A 15,935-nucleotide genomic window follows, 5' to 3' on the forward strand; every position below is an offset into this window, starting at 1 on the left:
TGGTGGCACATACCTGTAATCCCAGCTGCAAGGGAAACTGAAGCAGAAGAATCACTTGAACCCGGGAGGCAGAGGTTGCAGTGGCCCAGGATCACACCACTGCACTCCAGTCTGGGCAACAGAGCAAGACTTCATCTCAGAAAAAAAAAAAAAAAAGCAGGTTCTGGGATTCAACTCAGACCCATTGAATATGAAACTGGGGAAAGGTGGCAAGATATTGAATTCTAAAAAAAGAAACAACTCTAGATGAACACCCTTAATACTTACTTTGCTTCTGAATTAGAGTCCCTCAACCCCTTCACTATGGTCTATTGAAATTGAGGTGATTCTAGCACTAAATGAGAAATATCTGTGTTCATCAGTTAGATTTTGGGCAAATTTTTGTCTGGACTTCAAATTTTGCTTTTTTTTTTTTTTCTCCAGTGAGGATAATAAAATATATCCTATTTTATCTTCTAGAATCAAATTAAATCTTTTGAAAATGAAAGTTAAAACTTATAAAGGTTTTAGAAATGCAAGGGCATATTATAAGCTATCTTTATTCAGATCATCTAATTAACAGACTATGGAGGAAGATATTACTTCAATGTAATTCCTACCCATTTCTCTGGAAAAAGTAGCCACTGAGTTATCAGTGGTTTTATTCTGGAAAGCTTTGCTTTGTTTTTACCACAACTAATGCCCTGCCTGTGTGGTGGGGCAATTCCTAACATCTTCTTCTCTGTTGAATCATCTTCTCTTATGTGATGGTGTATTGTACTTGTATGCAAGCTTTGCTCATATTTTCCAAGTGTAAGGAGAACTTGGTAATGGCAAGAGTTTATTTTCTTGATTATGTCATTGTTGACTCCAGATGGAGAATAATTAATGGTGTATACATATATATTATTTATATCACCACTATATTTATATATACATATAAAAATATATAAATATATAATTTATATCACCATTATATATTCATATATTATATGTAATGTACATGTAATATATAAAAATAATGCATATATTATATATATGTATATAATAGCTAAACAATGTATATATTATATACATTATGTGGTTTCTATTTATACTATATACTATATATACTATATAATGTACATATAAAACTATGTACATATATGTAATATACAAAATTATACATTATATATACATTATATATAATATATAAAAATAATGGTGATATAAATTATATATGTATGCAATTTTTATACAATTTCATACAATTAAAAAAAATTAGGAATTACTCCACTTTCTCTTACCAGAGAAGAGTAAGGACGAGCCAGTGCATTGCACCATTACTCAATGATGTGAGCTGTGCTGTATTATTACAGGCGCTGCTGACTGTGAGGTGCTGTTACATTATTAGTTGTGTCCAGTTATAGAACTCAGAGTCTGTCCTTATCAAAGTTAATTGAAGCATGCAGCATGGCTGTATAACTTAATTATTGCTACTGAACAAAGCACCCAAAATGTAGTGGCTTAAAAACAATGACTTAACTATGACTGGGCGCGGTGGCTCATGCCTGTAATCCCAGCACTTTGGGAGGCCGAGGCGGACAGATCACAAGGTCAGGAGATTGAGACCATCCTGGCTAACATGGTGAAACCCCGTCTCTTCTAAAAATAACAAAATTAGCCAGGCATGGTGGCAGGCACCTGTTGTCCCAGGTACTCTGGAGGCTGAGGCAGGAGAATGGCATGAACCTGGGAGGTGGAGCTTGCAGTGAGCTGAGATCCAGCCACTGCACTCCAGCCTGGGCGACAGACCCAGACTCCATCTCAAAAAAAACAAAACAAAACAAAACAAAAAAACCCACAAAAACCAAAAAACCAAAAAAATGGCTTATTATTTCTCAGGTTTTTAAGGATTGACTTGGCAGGTTCTTCACTGGGTTTGCGTAAGTCTGTTCATGTAATGCCCTTCAGCTGGAGATCCCCAGGGCTTAAACTCCAGGATGGCCTCCCTCACATATCTGGGCAGTTGGTGCAGGCTGAGGTGCCTCCGTTCTCCCTCATGGTCTGGCGTCGTTCACTAAGCTAGACCAACTGTCTCACTTGGCTCTTCCAGGACAGTTTTCCAAAAGGCAAATGTGGAAGCTGCAAAATCTCTTGAGACTGAGGGGCTGAGACTTGTATCACATCACTTCCAGCACATTTTATTGATTCAAGCAAGTTACAAACCCAGCTCAGATTCAGGCAGGTTGACGAATAGACTCTTAATTTTGGATGGGAGAATCAGCCATGTCACACTGCAAAGGAGTGCAATGTGAGATGGGAGGAATTTCTGGCTTTTAAACAGTCTACCACAATGACGATACGATAGGTTGCATTATTCTTTACCAAATACCAAAGACCATTGCTAGAGCTGTGTGAAAGGCTTACTTGGAACAAACAAATGAAAAGTCCAAATCTCAATAGAATCTGCTTTCAGCAATAACCAGTTAAGCTACTTCATAGAGCAAATAAAAAGGGGACTCACAGGTTATTGTGTTTGAAGGATATGTTATGTAGTGCCTGCATATTATCTTTTAACAAAGGTAAAACATAAAAGGTGTATTCTTTTATGCAATCTCTTTTTGTATCGAATGTAGATTAAGACAGCCTTATTATGTGGTCCAGGGACGAGCAGCATTAGCATCACCTTACAGATTGTTAGAAATAAAATTTTCAGGCTCCATCCAAGACATACTGAAATAGAATCTGTGCGGGCCCAGAATCTGTATTTTAAAAAAATTTCCGAAGTAATTCTTACATGTACTAAAATTTGAGGAGTACTGTTTCAGATCAGACATCCCTCCTCATTAGATAAAAGTACAAGATTAGAGATACTTTTCCCAAATCTCTTCCCTTCTTCATACATTTAGAGTAAATCCAATGACTGATAAAGTTGAATTTGTTTAACAAAATGGTGTAGTCAGTTTTTCAAGAGGTTTGAATTCAAATAAATTACTGGTAGTTGTTTTTAATATATTCGTATTTCTACCATATATTGAAGAAACCAATAATCAGAGATGATACAATGTTTGTACTGATTTGGGATCAGGGACGTCCCACAGGATTATTCCAAGAGGATGGCTTAAAAACAGCCAGGAGTATGAGCTTTATGAACATATGGAGAGCTCTTCCTTTTCAAAGGCAAAATAAATATAACCTGGCAAAGCCCAGCCAAATAGCATTATGCTTTTGAAAGGAACTTCATGGCAGGCAGCTGTTTGTATTCATTTTCTAAAGGAAAGGATTTAGGCTTACTCATAAAAACAAACATGGTATTATTATCTAGAGTCTGTGTATTTTTTCTTTTTAGGTAATGAAGAGTTCACTTATTAGGAGAGATTCATCACACATTACCAATGACGTTCTTTTTTTTTTTTGAGACAGAGTCTCACTCTGTCACCCAGACTGGAGTACAGTAGCATGATCTCGGCTCACTGCAACCTCTGCTTCCTGGGTTCAAGCGATTCTCCTGCCTCAGCCTCCCGAGTAGCTGGGATTACAGGCGTGTGCCACCATGCTCTGCTAATTTTTGTATTTTTAGTAGAGAGAGGGTTTCACCATGTTGGTCAGGCTGGTCTTGAACTCCTGACCTCAGGTGATCCACCTGCCTCTGCCTCCCAAAGTGCTGGGATTACAGGCATGAGCCACCAGGCCCAGCCCTGCCAATGATGTTCTTAGAAAAGTCATTTTTGCAAAGATAGATGATTATAAATAGCTTTAATGGTAATGGTGAATTTTATCAGAAAACTCTTCAATTTTCAGTAATCAAGGGATGAGGATCTCCATTATTAAAATCAGGGAGTTTTCTCAGATTTATACTAACTTTCCTAGAAATCATTGCAAGTTCCTGTGATGTTGATAATAAATTTCATCCCCAAACATAGCATGATCTTGTAATTTTTCACTGATTGTCCAAAAATTTGTAGGCTACTTTTACTCAAACTTGGAATTGTTGAGAATTATACCAGGTAGTGTAGAGTTAATTTCCCTTCAGCAAACTAACAGCGTTTGAAAATAATTTTTGATTCTAACAAAGCAGAGGGCTTTGGTAAATTATAAAACCCCGTCTCAAGATGTTATAGTTTTTCCTATCAAGAGGTGGAGCCCATGTCATCCTTCCTTGATTCTGGTTGGGCCTTGAGACTTGCTTTATGCCAATAAAATGTAGTGGAAGTGACATTGTGAGAGTTCTGATGCCTAAACCTCCAGAGGCCTTGACCCGGAATCCTTACACTCTTGGAACACTGTTCTGAGACTGCTCTATAGGGAAGTAGTTCTACTCTTTTGGAGAGGGAGAGGTCATAGGGAGAGGTCATAAAGTGGTGGCCCAGCAAGCAGCCATGCTCACCACCAGAGATGTGTGTGAGGTCATCTAGGATCTTCTAGCCCAGCCAGCTTTTCAGCCGAGTATAGAGGATGAACAGGCCCAGGCAAAACCTCAGGAGAACCATCCAGCCATCTCAGCATTGGGAGAAATAATACATGACTGCTATTTTAAGCCACATGCTTTGGGATGGTTTGTTATGCAGCAGTAGGTAACTGCCACATTTTTTTTTTTTTTTTCCTTAATGTAGGCTGGGAGCAGTGGCTCACACCTATAATCCCAGGACTTTGGGAGGCTGAGGCGGGTGGATCATCTGACGTCAGGAGTTTGAGACTAGCCTGGCCAACATAGCGAAACTCTTGTCTCTACTAAAAATACAAAAAATTACCTGAGTGTGGTGGTGGGTGCCTGTAATCCCAGCTACTAGGGAGGCTGAGGCAGGAGAATCACTTGAACCCAGGAGGCGGAGGTTGCAGTGAGCTGAGATTGTGCCACTGCACTCCAGCTTGGGTGAGAGAGTGAGACTCTATCTCAAAAAATAAATAAATAAATACAAAGTGTAGTAAAAAACACCTATCATAAAATGTACTGTCTTAACCATTTTTAGGTGTATATTTCAATAGTCATAAGTATATTTACATTGTTGTGAAACAGATCTCCAGAACATTTTCATCTTGCAGAATTAAAACTGTACTTGTTAAACAATAACTCCTCTTTGCCTTCTCTTCCCAGCCGCTGGTAACCAACATTCTCCTTTCTATGTCTATGAATTTGACTACTTTAGATACCTCGTGTAACTGGAATCATACAGTACGTGTTGTTTTGTGAGTAGCTTATTTCACTTAGCATAGTGTGTTCAAGGTTCATCTGTGTTGTAGCATGTAACAACACGTTTCCTTTTAAAGACTGACTAATATTCCAAAAAGATGAAAGAACAGGGAAAAGGATTGGCCCAGCTTTGTGGTCTGATTGTAACTGCATTCATCTGGGATCTCAGCTGGGCCTGCAGTGTCCAAGATGTGCTCTCCAACTCCAGGGCCCCTTTCCATGTGGTATCTCATGATTCAAGTGTAGCCCAGAGGAGCTTCTGGGCTCCAGAAGCTCCTTTGTAGCATGGTAGATAGCTTCCAAGGAGGAGCTTTCCAAGCGGTCAAGCCCCAGTGTCCAATCACTTAATCAAACTCTGTTTGCATCATGCTTGGTAATTTCCCATTGGATAAAGCAAGTCATATCACCAAGGCTGGAGGTGACATGGAAGGGACAAACTGCAGAAAGGCACGAACACCATTAGGTAAGGATCCGTGGGGGCTACCAGTGTAGCAGTGAACTACACCTACTCTGTTTGTTCTTTTTCCACAGCGCTTATCACTTAACAATTTTTATTTAATTTAAAAAATTTTTGTAGAGATAGGGTCTCACCATGTTGCCCAGGCTGGTCTCAAACTCTTGGCTTCAAGTGATTGTCCTGCCTTGCCCTCCCAAAATGCTGGGGTTACAGGCATGAGTCACCATGCCCAGCCCACCTACCACTTTTTAACGTGCTCTATACTTTACTCCTTTATTTTGTCTGATATCCATTGTCTGACTCATCATTAGAATGTAAGTTTCAGGGCTGAGCTCAGTGGCTCGCATCTGTAATTTCAGTGCCTTGGGAGGCTGAAGTGGGAGGATCACTTGAGGCTAGGAGTCTGAGACCAGCCTGGGCAACATGGTGACATCCCAGCTCTACCAACCCCCCAAAAGTTAGCCAGGTATGGTGTTGTGTACCTGTAGTCCCAGCTACTTGGGAGACTGAGGTAGGCATATTGCTTGCATTCAGGAGTTGGACGCTGCAGTGAGCTATGATCACACCTCTGCACTCCAGCCTGGACAACAGAGTAAGATCCTATTTCTGAAAAAAGAAGAAAAAGAACATGTAACTATGTTTTGTTTAGTATTTTTAATGAATGCATGTTTGAAAGATTATAAAATTACATAAGAATGAACAAATTCACAGCATAATAGAACTTTTCCTGTTAATAAGTCAAAGTATATTAAAAAGAATAGGACAAATACTGGGTTACTCCTCCCTCCTGTTAGATAGTAACGATCGTCTTGTTTGGAAATCATGCATCCTTCATCCATGTAGAGCTCTATTAGGTTCCAGGAAACAGGGAAGGAGTGGAGAACAGGATGGACACAGTGCCTGCCCTCATGAAGCTTAGGTACTGCTGGTGAAGATGGAGAAAAACAAGTGAGCAGATCAAATGATTATGAATTAGGAAAAGAGTTACAAAGTAAATAAAAATGGTGGGAGATGCTCACTTCGTATAGGTTGCCTGGGGCCAACTTGCCTGACAAAGTAGCATTTCAGCTGAGATCTAAAGGGTAGGAATAAATTAGTGTATTAGTCCCTTCTCACACTGCTGATAAGAACATCCCCTGAGACTGGGTAATTTGTAAAGGAAAGGGGTTTAATTGACTCACAGTTCAGCATGGCTGGGGAGGCCTCAGGAAACTTACGATCATGGCGGAAGGGGAAGCAAACATATAGGGGAAGCAAACATATGCTTCTTCACATGGCGGCAGCAAGAAGTACAGAGTGAATGGGGTAGGGGGAGGGGGTAAGCCCCTTATAAAATAATTAGATCTCATGAGAACTCACTAGCATGAGAACAGCATGGAGGTAACAGCCCCCATGATTCAATTACCTCCCACTGGGTCCCTCCCATGACAGGTGGAGATTATGGGAGCTACAGTTCAAGATGAGATTTGGGTGGGGACACAGCTAAACCATATTAATTAGCTACCTGAAAAGTGGAGGAGGAGAGTTCCCAGCAGAGGGAAAAGCTTATATGAAAACTAAGGCAAGAACAAACTTGGAGTATTCAGCAGGGGAGGAAGCGTGTTGGTTCTGGAATTGTTTCTGGACATAGACCCAGCCTATCTGGCCCCAAGATCCATAAAGGCACCATGATCCCCAAATCAGGTAAATGTCATCATCATTCATACAGTTTTTAAAGCCAGAAACCTAAGAGTCCTTGTGGATGCCCATCTAGCTATCAGCAGATATGGTCAATTCTGTGTTCAAATCTAGCTTCGCCTCTTACCTGGACTCCTTCCTACCTGGTCTACCTGCCTTCAGACTTACTTTTTCCCATTCCTTTCTCTATAGTAGCAAAAAACAATCTTTGAAAATATAAAACAAATGATTTTTTAAAAAAATCCTTTGAAAGGCTTCCCATTATACTTTGAGGGGAACAAAAGCCCATTTTTTTTCATAGTCTGTGGCCTGTTAAGTCCTATATGTGTTATAACCTCTACCTGCCCTCAAATTCAGTTAGTTCCCCTATTTTGCAGGTAACTAAACTGAGGAACAAAGAGGTCAAGACACTCATCACAGGTTAACATAGCTAGTGAGTAGCAGAGGCAGGATTGAAGTCTGGTAAGGATTCCAGACTTTAGGAGTACAACTAAGGTTTCATTCCTCTTTATATGAGAAAGAATATTTAAATGCTGCCCTCAATGAGCCTAGCATTGTTTAAGGGCTTAATAAACAGTAACTCTACCTTAGAACAACTCTCTGAGGTAGATATTACTATCATTACCATTTTACAGAAGAGAAAAGCTATGTTGCAATAAAAAGGAGAAACTGAGTTAGGCTCCAGGAAGTCTCACTCCAGAGGCCACACTGTTAACCACTAAATTACCTATGTTGGTTGTGTTACTAAATAAAGTGTAGAGAACAGTTTTGACTTTCTAATGGATTTTTTTAAATGAAAAGACAACACGTAAAGAAGAAAGTGTAAAAGGCTGGGCACAGTGGCTCACGCCTGTAATCCCAGCCCTTTGGGAGGCTGAGGCAAGCGGATCACTTGAGCCCAGGAGTTCGAGCCCATCCTGGCCAATATGGTGAAACCCCATCTCTACTAAAAAATACAAAAATTAGCCAGGCGTGGTGGCGCATGTGTGTAATCCCAGCTGCTTGGGAGGCTGAGGCACGAGAATCTCTTGAGCCCAGGAGGCGGAGGTTGCAGTGAGCCGAGATGGCGCCACTGCACTCCAGCCTGGGTGATGGAGCGAGACTCTGTTTCAAAAAAGAAAAAAAAAAAAAAAAAGGTGTAAAAATCACGAGTGGACAGATTGATGACTTATCAAAGTGGACAAATTCATGAGCACTGCTCTGGTCAAGCAGTAGAACATTATAGAGCCTAGCAGCCCATGCCATGCTCCTCCTAGTCACTCACCATCCCTCCTGCTCACAGGTAATCACTCTCCTGACTTCTAAAACTGTAGCAGAGTTTGTTTTTGACTTACTATAAACGAAAAGATAAAATTTGCCTTTTTTTTTTTTTTGAGATGGAGTCTCTCTCTGTCGCCCAGGCTGGAGTGCAGTGGCACGATCTCAGCTTACTGCAAGCTCCGCCTCCCGGGTTCATGCCATTCTCCTGCCCCAGCCTCCCGAGTTGCTGGGACTATAGGTGCCTGCCACCACTCCTAGCTAATTTTTTTTTTTTTCCAGTAGACAGGGTTTCACCGTGTTAGCCAGGATGGTCTCGACCTCCTGACCTTGTGATCACCCTGCCTCGGCCTCCCAAAGTGCTGGGATTACAGGCGTGAACCACTGTGCCCGGCCCAAAACTTGCCTTTTTTTTTTTAAGGACAAAAGTGTGTTCTGGCCGGGAGTGATGGCTCACACCTGTAATCCCAGCACTTTGGGAGGCCGAGGTGGGTGGCTCATGAGGTCAGGAGGTTGAGACCATCCTGGCTAACACGGTGAAAGCCCATCTCTACTAAAAAATAAATACAAAAAATTAGCTGGGCGTGGTGGCGGTCGTCTGCAGTTCCAGCTACGAGGGAGGCTGAGGTAGGAGAATGGTGTGAACCTGTGAGGTGGAGCTTGCAGTGAGCTGAGATCACGCCACTGCACTCCAGCCTGGGCGACAGAGCGAGACTCTGTCTCAGGAAAAAAAAAAAAAAATTGGGTCCTATTTTGGAACACATGGGCCATTCAGTGGGAATCAGAACAACCTGGTGGAAATTGCCTCTAAATGCTGAGGAGAAACCACTGTGCCCACCCAGCGTACTATAGGGCCGAGCTTGGAATAAATGTCCCTGGATTTCCCAGTGACAGGTGGTACAGTCAGCCTGGAAAGTAAATGAAAATGAGGTAAAAATGAAATTTTGAAGGAGACATCTCGAGAATGCATGAACAGAATTGGAAAAAAAAATGCCACGTGGAATTAATAATGTGGGAAAATGAGAGGTTAACTCACTACCAAGGACAAATTGTAATTGCAAGGTAAGACATTTATGGAAAGATCACTTGTTTACTTGTGACGTTTGGGAAGTGAGGAACCATTTGGAGTTGTTCCGTCTTTTATCCATTTTCAAAAACCACAGGGGTAAGCTCTTAAAAGCCAATAATATGAAAGAGAAACTATATAATATAGCATGGCTTATGTGATGCAATAAAAAAGATTAAGGGGTTGTACAAGCTTGCAATTGTCAGTTAATCACTAGCTGCATGAGTGATGAAAGAGATTTTATAATCCAACGCCTGCAGTTTATGGAGACCCCGCCTTGTTAAGTGAACAGAGGCACAGTTAACCAGGGCACACCCTGAGAAGGGACAGGGTTGGGGCTAGAGGCTTGGTATTGAGAAGGTTCAGTTCTTCACCCTATATTCAACTTTCTTATGACGTCAAGATGTGTAGATGAAGGCTGTGGTCTGAGATCTTAAAAAGGTAAGCTAAAATTATTCTGGGGTGATTTTGCCTACTATTTATTCTCCGTCGTGAAAGATCAAGGGGCCCTGGTAGTAGGAAAATGGCTTCTGTGGGTTTGGGGATGGGATGACTACCTGCACCTGGAATATAAATTATTCTTCCATTTCACTGCAGACTCTGCTCTCGGTTCTTTGAAAGCTGCCTCCGTCTCACCCTTCAACCTTTCCTAAAACTGGACCTAATTTTTCTCCACTTAGCACTTGATGGATTTTTTTCCTCAAAACTTATTACAATAGTATTTATGTGTGAGAGTGTGTGTGTGTGTTTATAGACAGAGTCTCACTCTGTCACCCAGGATGGAGTGCAGTGGCGCACTCTTGGCTCACTGCCAACTCTGCCTTCCAGGTTCAAGTAATTCTCGGGCCTCAAGCGATTCTCATGCCTCAGCCTCCCAAGTAGCTGGGATTACAGGCATGTGCTAAAACACCTGGCTAGTGTTTTTGTATTTTCAATAGAGATGGGGTTTCGCCATGTTGCCCAGGCTGGTCTCGAACTCCTGGCCTCGAGCAATCCACCCACCTCGGCCTCCCAAAGTGCTGGGATTGCAGGCATGAGCCACCGTGCCCAGTATTTATGTGTTTTGTTTTCTATTTTTTGTTTGTTCGTTTTTAAATCTCTTGCTTGGTTAAGAAATCTCTTTGTGTCCCCAGCTATACGCTAAAATCCAGCCAGCCAGGGACAGGTCTGTCCAGTTCACTGCAGTAATCCCTGTGTGGTTCCAGCACTTCACCCATAGTGAGTACTAAGTTAAGATTTCCTGGAGTCAGGCACAGTGACTCACGTGTGTAATTCTAGCATTTTGGAAGGCCACAGTGGGAGGATCACTTGAGTCCAGGAGTTCAAGACCAGCTTGGGCAACAAAGTTAGACCCCTTCTCTACAAAAAAAATTAGCTGGGTGTGATGGTACACACCTGTAGTCCCAGCTACTTGGGAGACTGAGGTGGGTGGATCTCTTGAGCCTAGGAGTTTGAGGCTTCAGTTAGCTATGGTAACTCCACTGCGCACCAGCTTGAGTGGCAGAGCAAGACCCTGCCTTGAAAAAAAAAAAAAAAAGGAAAAAAGATTCCCTGAATAAATGAAATGGCCTTTCTGAAAATGATAGGTAATAACCATATGTCCCTGAATGTCTGGCTCTAGTACAGGTAAATTGCTTTTAAAATAAGGCTGTTAGGCTAGGCGTGGTGGCTCACTCCTGTCATCCTAGCACTTTGGAAGGCTGAGGTGTGTGGATCACCTGAGGCCGGGAGTTCAAGACCAGCCTGGCCAACATGGTGAAACCCCGTCTCTACAAAAATAGAGAAATTTTGCTGGGCATGATGGCGGATGCCGGTAATCCTAGGTACTCAGGAGGCTGAGGCGGGATCATTGCTTGAACCCAGAATGCAGAGGTTGCAGTGAGCTGAGATTGCGCCGTTGCACTCCAGCCTGAGTGACAGAGCAAGACTCTGTCTCAAAAATGAATGAATGAATGAATGAATGAATAAGGCTGTAACATACATTTGGGCTTTCAAAAGCAATGTTTCTATTACGTCAGCAGTTTTGAGTATTCTTGGTACTTTCAGCTATCTGTATATGGCCCCTCAGTTTGGTAAGCAACAGAAGTTTTGGAGGATGACACACCTCAGTCCTCTCATTGAATCCTTCTTAAAATCTATCTAGTCCCAAAAGTGTAGGTTTTTCCAATGTGTTCAAAATCTGGGATGTTTTCCTGAGTGGGTTTATCTTGGGGAAACTTAGTGGTCCACTTCAGTGGAATTTTGTTTCTATTTCCTGGGATTTTGTTTTTATTTTCTGAATCGAAGTGAACTTGAGATGCCTCTAGAACTTTCTCACTGGCCTGGAAATTCTGGGGAACACATGCAATTCTTGGGGATCCTCCAACTTAGAGTCAGTCTGCAATTAGACCTTCTACAGCATTTCAGGATATCATCAAGCCCAGAGAGCCCTGTGTTCTTTCCTCCTTGTCCAGACCAATGTGTGGAGAATGGAGGAAGAATTATTTTAAGATGGATATATGTATGGCTATGATTTTTGTGACTTGGGAGGCAGCATCAGATAGTGGCTAGTTCCATGGGAGTCAGACTGCCTGAATTCAGACCCTGTCTGTATTACTTAATGTCAATATGACTTTGGGAAAGTGATTTCTGTGATCAGAATGTTTACGTCTCCCCTCTAAATTCTTTTTTTTCTTTCAGACGGAGTCTCACTCTTGTTGCCCAGGCTGGAGTGCTGGAGTGCAATGGCACAATCTAGGCTCACTGTAACCTCCACCTCCTGGGTTCAAGCAATTCTCCTGCCTCAGCCTACCGAGTAGCTGGGACTGCCCGCCACCACACCCAGCGAATTTTTGTATTTTTAGTAGACATGAGGTTTCCCCATGTTGGCCAGGCTGGTCTCGAATTCCTGACCTCAGAGGATCCACCCGCCTCAGCCTCCCAAAGCGCTGGGATTACAGGCACGAGCCACCATGTCTGGCCTCCTCCAAATTCGTATGTTGAAATCCTAACCCCCAAAGTGATGGTATTAGGAGGTGGGATATTAGGAGGTAGTCCATTTCTGCTGCTATAAGATAATACCTCCGACTGGTTAATTTATAATGAACAGAAATTAATTTCTTACAGTTTTCAAGGCTGGAAGTCCAAGATCCAGGGCTTGGTCTCCAGCAAGGGTCTTCTTGCTGCATCATCCCACAGTAGAAGGTATAAGGGCCAAGATAGCGACAGAGAGAGAGAGAGACGAAAGGGGCCAAACTCATTCTTTTATAAGGAACCCACTCCCATGACAACAAAGCCATACCCTAATAATGGCATTAATCCACTCCTGAGAATAGACCCTCATGGCCTAATTACTTCTTAAAAGTCTCACCTCATAATACTGTTAAAATGGTAATTACATTTCAACATGAGTTTGGGAGGAGACATTCAAACTATAGAGTGGGGCCTTTAGGAGGTGTCTAGGGCATGAAAATGGAGCTCTCATGAATAGAATTGTGCCCTTACTGTGCCCTTAAAGAGACCCCAGAGAGACCTTGGTCTCTTCTGCCATGTGAGGCCACAGCAAGAAAGTGCCATCTATGAGCCAGAAGTGGGCCCTCACCAGACTTTGAATGTGCCTGGATCTTGGACTTTGCAGCCTCCAGAATGGAGAGAAATAAATTCTTGTTGCTTGTAAGCTACCCTGTTTATGGTATTTGGTTATAACAACTTGAATTGAGACATTGACTTCTCCTATCTGAGAATTGTCTACCAATATTGGTCTGTGGATTTTTATTTCCTGGGGCTAAATTCCCTCCCATAAAAGTCCCTTCCTACCCGAATTTCTAAGACCAAAATGCATTTCTGTTGCTCAGAAGTGGTGAGAAGTTGCCTGGCAAACAGTATACCTGGATAGTCTCCTTACCTGGAAAACTCCTATGTTCTGGTTTAGCATTGCTTATAGTCATCAAAGAAGCAAAATTGCCTCTAGTGAAAGATATTTGGCACAATCTCCAGCCCCAGGGGTATGCTACAATCAAGATGGCTCAGATCTCTAGCAGGACAGCAGGTGCACATTCAGGTAAGCAGGATTACTCTGGAGTAGGACTATAGGCACAGCTTTTTATTTTATATTATTTTCTGAGCTTAATCCACAGAGTTATTTCTCCTCAAGGGAATGTGATAATACATGTTGGCAAAATAGTGCAAATGTAACTTGGACCATATGGTGGTGTATTTATTTTCTTATTAGGCAAATACTGCTAATCTGTTATACATAGTAAGTATGTGTTGTGAATATATTTTAATGAACAAAGCAATAGCTAAACTACCTTTAAAAAATAAGGTTGACACCATTTTTTGCATCTATATTCATTTATTTTACCACCATGTAATATTTTTGCATTTTAAAAACATTTAAATCTTACAAGCTTTTCAATTGCAATTTTCAGCTGAAATCTCAAAATATAAACCTTCAAGATTGAGATAATGATTTCTCTGTTGGCTCATTTATCCAGTTAAAAGTCAAAGTGAGGTACAAATTAAATGATCCACATCATCAAATAACAGTTAATGGTCTCTGGGATGAGATATGAGAAGGGACATGAGACAATCACAGATTAGTTGGTTCTTAGGCATCGTAACATTTTTACATACGGAATTATACTTTATGTAGATTTCTGCATATGTCCTTCAACTCAATCAAAATGTAAGTTGGGGAAATTGATTTACTTCTAAAGGGACTGGTTTTTTATGTTAGAGTACTGAGTGAGCTATGAATTAACTTTTAGTAGTTTGGATTCTGTTTGGCTTCTGTTTTGATGAATTGCTTCATAAAGCTTGACATTCTTGGGGTTTTTATCAAGATTTCTGCCTGGCATTTTTCTTTTCTCTTTGAAAAGCTTTATTTTTTTGTTGAGGTATAATTTACGCACAGTAAAATGCATATATCTTAAGCACTGTGCTAGGCGGAATAATGTACTACCAAAGATTTCCACATCTGAATTCCTGAAACCTATGAATATGTGACTTTATATGACAAAAGGAAATTTGAAGATGTGCTTAAATCTCCTTGAGGTAGGGAGATTATTCTGGATTATTTATGTGGACTCAGTGTATCACAAAGGTTCTTAAAAGCAGGAGAGAGAGGCAAAAGGGAGATCAGAATTATGTAATGTAAGACCTCTACCCATTACTGACTTTGAAGATAGAGGAAGGAGGCCATGAATTAAGGAGTGTGGTTGACTTCTAGAAGCAGGAAAAAGCAAGACAATGAATTCTCCACAGTCTTTATTTATTTTATTTTATTTCTTGAGACAGAGTCTCACTCTGTCCCCCTAGGCTGGAGTGCAGTGGCATCATCTTGGCTCACTGCAACCTCCCTGGTTCAAGCCATTCTTGTACCTCAGCCTCCCAAGTAGCTGGGATTATAGATGTCTGCCACCACACCCAGCTAATTTTTTGTATTTTTAGTAGAGACAGGGTTTCACTATGTTGGCTAGGCTGGTCTTGAACTCCTGACCTCAGTTGATGCACGCACCTCAGTCTCCCAAAGTACTGGGATTACAGGTGTGAGCCACCATACCCAGCCAGTCTTTATTTTTTTATTATTATTTTTTGAGACAGAATCTTGGTCTGTTTCCCAGGTTGGAGTGTAGTGGCATAATCTTGGCTCACTGCAAACTTTGCCTCCCAGGCTCAGGCAATACTCCCACCTCAATCTCCCGAGTAGCTGGGACCACAGACGCACACCACCACACCCAGCTAATTTTTTGTACTTTTTTGTAGCGAAGGAGTTTTGCCATGTTGCCCAGGCTGGTCTTGAACTACTAGACTCAAGCAATCTGCCCACCTCAGCCTCGCAAAGCTCCACTATCTTTAGAAAAGAACACAACCCTGCCAAAACCTTGATTTTCACCAAAGGAAACCTTGGTTGGATTTTTGGCCTTATAGAACAGTAAGACAGTACATTTGTATTGTTTTAAGCTACTAAGTTTATGGTGATTTGTTCTGGCAGCAATAGAAACCCAGTACAACAGTGAAATAAATCTTTTGGGTGAGAGGGACAGATCCCTCATAAATAGCTTGGTACCCTCCCGACAGTAATGAGTTAGTTCTCACCCTGAGTTCACATGAGAGCTGGTTGTTTAAAGGGGCCTGGCACTTCCTCCTTGCTCTTTTGTTTCTTCCCTCTCCATGTCATACCCTGGCTCTCCTTTTGCCTTCCGCTGTGAATGGAAGCTTCCTGAGGCTCTCACCAGAAACCAAAGAGATGTTGGTGCCATGCTTGTACAGCCTGTAGAAAGATAAGCCAAAATAAACCTCTTTTTAAAATTCATTACCCAGTCTTAGGTATTCCTTTATAGCAA

Source organism: Macaca nemestrina, chromosome 11, assembly GCF_043159975.1.
Source record: "Macaca nemestrina isolate mMacNem1 chromosome 11, mMacNem.hap1, whole genome shotgun sequence".
Taxonomy (NCBI): domain Eukaryota; kingdom Metazoa; phylum Chordata; class Mammalia; order Primates; family Cercopithecidae; genus Macaca; species Macaca nemestrina.